The following is a 6,176-nucleotide window of genomic DNA, read 5'->3' on the forward strand; positions in this document are numbered from 1 at the left end:
GGGTCTTTTTATTTATTTTCTGTGGTGCTTACATGAAGCTTACCCCAAAGTCAGAGGATTGCTAGTGAGAAGACATGGGAGGCTAGTAGTTGCAGGCAGAAGGGATTGGACATCACTGAGTTGTTCATAATTTCAATCTGCCTCAATTTTGGTGCCTCCAAACTCCGTCCTGATATCATCTAACCAACAAGTAACCACAGAGCCCATGGTTCTCTGTCCAGGTGTGTTTTGTTCAACTGTTGTGACCTAGACATGGTCATTGTGCTGTCAGGAAAACTCGACTGTTCTCATCATGGGAGGAATGGAGTCTTTACTTCATAGTGACTCCCACACCAAGATAGCAGTGTATTTTTTCTCAGAGAACGTGAAGTAGTTTGCTTAGGACCCACACCAGGCAAACTCTAAATCTTTAATAATACAGGACTTTGGCTGCAACCCCCTCCTACCCTGATAGTTGGTGTTGGGCCTTCTGTGAAAATTACAGACTCTTTTCCTCTCTCAATCCCAAGGCCCAGGCTTTTAAAAAGCCTTTCTGGTACTTGATTGGCCCTTCTTATACTCCAGAGCATACCATCATGATATTTGGAGATGAGAAGGAGCTCAAATCCTGTGGGGTTGGAGGGTGGGGGAGTATAACGAGACAGAGACACACAGAGAGATATCTTCTTCTCCTTAAGGCTTCAGTGGAGTCTGAAATGGGGGATGCAGTTCCCTGACCTTGAATGTCATCAGTATCTCCCTGCCTCCCTCTCAGCCCTCCTTTCAGTCTGTGGGATTTTCATCTAGTGTGAGATGGCTGGATGCCTTTGGACAGACAACTACAGGCATATTCTTCTATGCCTGTAGATAGGCTGGTTCCTTATCTCTTAGTGTTCATAAAACCTAAGATCTCACGGCTCAGAAAGCCTTTCTTATAGTCCTATTTCCTCTGTGTAAATTTTCTGAAATCTCTTCTGAAACTCAAAAGCTGATCTTGGGCTCTTTGAGTCTATTTGCATTTCTGCTAAAATAACTCTACCCTGGGGCAAAAACTGTGGACGTGCTGAGTCTGAGGCAGGGCCAGGAGTACAAGGGCAAGCTGGAGCTGAGGGTGAAAAACAAAGGTTAATGATTCACAGTGTCACACTTTCACAGAAAGAAAGAGAAATAAGTTAGTCAATAAAGAGATAAGGGTTCAAAAAGGGAAAAAAAAAAGACCAGAGTAAATTCTAAAAAATGATTCCGTAACTCTTTTATTTCTCCTCCAAGAGGAAGCTCCTTGTGAAAACAGATTTTAGTTTTGCCCTCCTTGAATGTCTTATCTCCTAGCCCACTAGCCATTATGATCTGGAAACATTGTCTTGCACATGCATTATGTGCATTGTCTCATTTAAATCTGTAAGATAGTGTTGTTATACCTACAAGGAGATGAGGAAATAAGAATAAGAGAGAATATATAACTTGCTTTTGGTACATAGCTAATAATTTAAATGGTAATCTATTTTCTGGAGAGCCCAATGCTAATAACCACTAAAGCCTAACAGTCTTTTGGCTCTTCTGAGGGTTGAAGGGGTTGGGGAGGAGACAGCCCTGTGCAGCCTCAAGGTTGGAGTGTGTCTGGAGCATAAGGGCCTCTTTGTGCACTGGGCCATGGGGCCAGTTGTCTACAAAGTCCAAGACTTCACAAGCACTAGAAGGATCACACACTATTGGAAAGTGATATCACCTATCACTCATAACATCACCTTTCTTAGTATGCATTGGTGTGCAGAAAATAGTTAATAGAACAGACCTGAGACCTTGAGTTGACTTTAGACAACCTTGAGTTGTCTTTAGAAAGGCCTGTTTTCAAGGTTGGTCTTTGGCTGGCATCTGGGAACTTGGCAGTTGAAGGCAAAATAGTAGCTGCCTAAAGATGTATGTTATAATCCCTGGAACCTATGAATATGTTACTTGACAACATATTCAATTTATATGACAGAAGGTTTTTTGTGGGTGTGATTAAAGTTAACGGCTTTGAGATGAGGAGATGATCTGGGATTATCTGGGTGAGCCTAATCTAATCCTATGAATCCTTTAGAGCAGAGAAACTTTCCCAGTTGTGGCCAGAGAGATGAGGAGGAGTCAGAAATATGTGCCTTGAAAAGGATTTGTCTCACTGCTCTGGGTTATAAGATGGAGAAAGAGGCCATAAGCCAAGGAATGTGGTGGCCTCTAGAAGCTAGAAACAGCCCTCAGGTTATCCTTGCAAGAAAACAAGGACCTCTGAACCGAATTCTGCCAATAACCTGAGTAAGCTGGAAACAGACCCTCCTCTGGGGCCTCTGAAAGGAATGTAACCCTGCTGACACCTGGAATTTAGCCTGGTGAGACCAGTACCGGACTTATGACCTCCAGAACTCTGAGAGAATAAATTTGTATAGTTTAAACTTCTAAGTGTGTGAAATTTTGTCACAGCAGTAATAAGACTATTAACACAGCGCACTACCCGTTCCCTAATTGATAAGTGTGATTCTCTGTGCTTAACCTGTTTATAGAGTGTCATTTATACTGAACACCTGCTTTCCTTCTGAGAGTCTGGAATTTTGGTACATGCTAGGCAGAGGGTGTCCAATCACCATCCCCCAATTAAAAAAAAAACTCTCGGACACTGAGTGAGCTTCTTTGGATAAAAACATCACCCGTATATCATGTGTTTTCATTCCTGGGGAAGAGTGGACTTGATGTGCCTTGCTGATCTTATTGTAGATCCCGTTGTTGTAATAAGCCTTAGCTGTGAGGATAATTATATACTGAGTCCCTTGAATCCTTTTAGCGAATTCACTGAATGTGTGGGTGGTCTTGGGGACCCTCAAAATCGTGAAGGATGACAGGCAGCATTTTGGGTGGCCAGAAAGTTCCAAAGGGCTGTAGAAGATGGAATCTGAAGGCAGCCCTTTGCATTCCATGTCTCACTTAGGGCTGGTGACTGATAGAGGTAGGGGCCCTGCATAACTGGTTTCTCTGTTGCAGAGCAACAGTATTTTCCAGAGCAGAGGAGGTTGGTTGGGGGAGTTGGGGGGGGGCAGGGGGGGCGGATTTCCAAACTGGAGTGGCTATGATCTACCACAGCAGAGGCACACCTGCTCCCCCTGGTGGTCTGTGCCTTTCAGTAGGCACAACCAGTGATGAGGACTCACCGCACAGTGATGAGCAGAGCAAATTCCATTTGAAGCCACCAGCTGAGACTAGCATTTGATGTCAAAGTTCAGTCCCAACAGGCCTTCAGACCCAGCCATCTCGAACAATTCTAATGAATCTTGCATGCATCCCTCCTGGAAATTTATATTTAAAATGAATCAACTCGCATTTATTCAACTAATTTTTCACAAGCATGCCAAAAAGAAGAATCTCCTCAACAAATGAGCTGTACAATTGATGTATGGAAAAAATAGTGAACCTCAATGCCTGGGGTTGCCAGCCTCCATGGAAATATGTTCTGAGAGCAGAATTTTTTCAAGAACATATCTAGTTAGACAGTAAAATCTATTGACATCTACTTGGTTGTCCTTTCCCTCTGAATGGAGACAATGTGTCTGCTTGGACAGAACCCTCCTGGAGGGGAGACAGAAACCTTATGTGAAGTTGTAGTGTGGTGAGAGTAAAGGTACTTCTTTTTTAATCTCCCTTATCTAACAAGATATTCCGAAGAGAGCATTTTAGGCTTCTGCTAAGATTAAGGTCCCTAAGCGTCAGTTAAAATTTACAACTACATAAGGAAAGTGGCCAACCTAATTTGTTCTTTCATGGTATCATTCCTTCCTTCAATCATGTGTGGAGGCACCGAGCTAGATGCTAGGGGGTACAGTAGTAAACCGGACAGACATGGCCCCTGCTCCCATGGAGGGCCAAGCCTAAAAGAATTCTCCCATCTGGTCTTGCCATGGTCTGCCCCCAGGATGAACAGTATAGACTCTGACCACAGACTCAGATAGACCTAAGTTCCCAGTAGTGCCTGGACCATATCTAGAACCTGTTGCGAAACAGGAAGGGACATGGGACTCTGAGGTATACACACTCAATATCCTTTCCTTAGGGACAGAGCATCACCCTCTGCCCTATCCAGCCTCTTCTGAAAAGCCTTTCTAAATTTATAGAAAGCAGGAGACCCAGGTTCGATCCCTGGGTGGGGAAGATCCCCTGGAGAAGGACACGGCAACCCACTCCAGTACTCTTGCCTGGAAAATCCCATGGACAGAGGAGTCTGCCTGGCTACAGCCCATAGGGTTGCAAAGAGTTGGACATGACTTAGCAACTAAACCACCACATTGAGTTCCGCCTCTGTAAGGTGGAAAACAGAACTCAGCTGGGAGGAGAGGTGTGAGTCCCAGGCTCCACTAATCAGATGTTCCCCATCAAGACTTCAGGTCAGCTAGAGGTTATCATACTAAGTGATGTAAGTCAGACAAATACCATATGATATCACTTATGTGTGGAATTTAAAATATGACACAAATGAACTTATCTATTAAACGGCAAAAGAGTCACAGAGACAGAGAACAGATTTGTGGTTGCCAAGGGGGAGAGGATGGGAGAGGGAAGGATTAGGAGTTTGGGACTGGCAGAGGCAAACTATTGCATATAGGATGGATAAACAAGGTCCTACTGTATAGCATAGGGCACTACATTCAGTATCCCATGATACAGGGAGCTCAGCTTGGTGCTCTGTGATGACCTAGAAAGGTGGGGTTGGGGAGTGGGAGGGAGACTCAGAGGGAGGGAATATATGTATACATATAGATGATTCTCTGTTGTACAGCAGAAACAACATTGTAAAGCAATTATACACCGATAAAAAAGAAAGAAATGAAGTTAGCCAAGCAGGAAAAATATCCTGTGATAAACCATAGTGGAAAAGAATATGAAAAAGAATATATGGGACTTCCCTTGCAGTCCAGCAGTTAAGAATCTGCCTTCCAATGCAGAGGATGAGGATTCGATCCCTGGTAGGGGAACTAAGATCCTACATGCCGCAGGTCAACTAAGCCCCACAACCACTGAGCCCAAAGACAGATATGGCAACTAAGACCCAACACAGCCAAAAAAAAGTTTTAAGAAAAAAAAAAAATATCTGAATCACTTTCCTGTATACACCAGAAACTAACACAATGTTGTAAATCAACTATTCTTCAAATAAAATGTTTTTAAAAATAAAGACTTCCGTTAAGGAGAGAGAAACAAGTAAGGAGACAATCATCCAGTGGAATCCATGCCTGGTGACAGTGGTGGAGCATGGCTGTGAGATGCCGAGGTTTCACAAACTGCAGTAGGTGTCCCGATGGCACAGTCCCAGGTTCAGCCTCAGCAGTACCTGTCCCCAGAGGAGATGGATGGGACCAATTTTTGACTGCCAAGCCCCCAAGCCAGATCCTCTCGCCTGTTGGATACTTCCTTGAACTCTGCCTAATGGCAGTTTTTTTAAAAATCCCCTTTCTGGTTAAGGAAGCTAGCATGGGTTTTGTCGCTTGTATCTAAGAAGACTGATAGATAGACACTTGAAAACGAGCAGGAAACCCGTCAATGCACTGGTTGAAAGCTTCTCAGTGACACGTTCATGGCTGGGGATTGAGACAGGAAGCAATGAGTAGAGGACTATAAGTCTCATCTGGCTACCTATTTGGAAAGTTGCTTGTTTATTTTTTTAAAAGTCATAGGTCTGCCTTCCCCACTAAGGCCAAGAGGGTTGATGCTTCTTATCGGCATTGACCTTCCTGCATGGCATACACTGACCACAAGGTGGCAAAAGAGATTATCACATTCAGCCAGCCTGTCTTTCTCAGTGCCATTATTGCAGTGAAGAGAACATTTATTGAGCATCTAGTGTGTGCCAGGAACTGTTCCGAGGGGTTGTATGCATTCTGTCACTTGTTCCTCACAGTAATCCTGTGAAATAGGTACCATTTGATATATGAGGAAACTGAGGCATGGAGATATCTGTCTATCCTCCATCTCATCTTTTATCTGTCTACATATCATTCATTTTCTATCATCTGTATCTACCTATTTATTATTTATACATTTTGATTTAAAGTTTTCTTTATTATAGGGAGTTTGGAGGAGAGTGGATACATGTATATGTATGGCTGAATCCCCTTGCTGGTCACTGAAACTATCACAACACTGTTAATTGGCTATCCCCCAATCAATACAAAATAAAA

The sequence above is a fragment of the Bos grunniens genome, chromosome X (assembly GCF_055505025.1).
Source record: "Bos grunniens cultivar Pamir isolate PY7600 chromosome X, Bosgru_T2T1.0, whole genome shotgun sequence".
NCBI classification, from domain to species: Eukaryota; Metazoa; Chordata; class Mammalia; order Artiodactyla; family Bovidae; genus Bos; species Bos grunniens.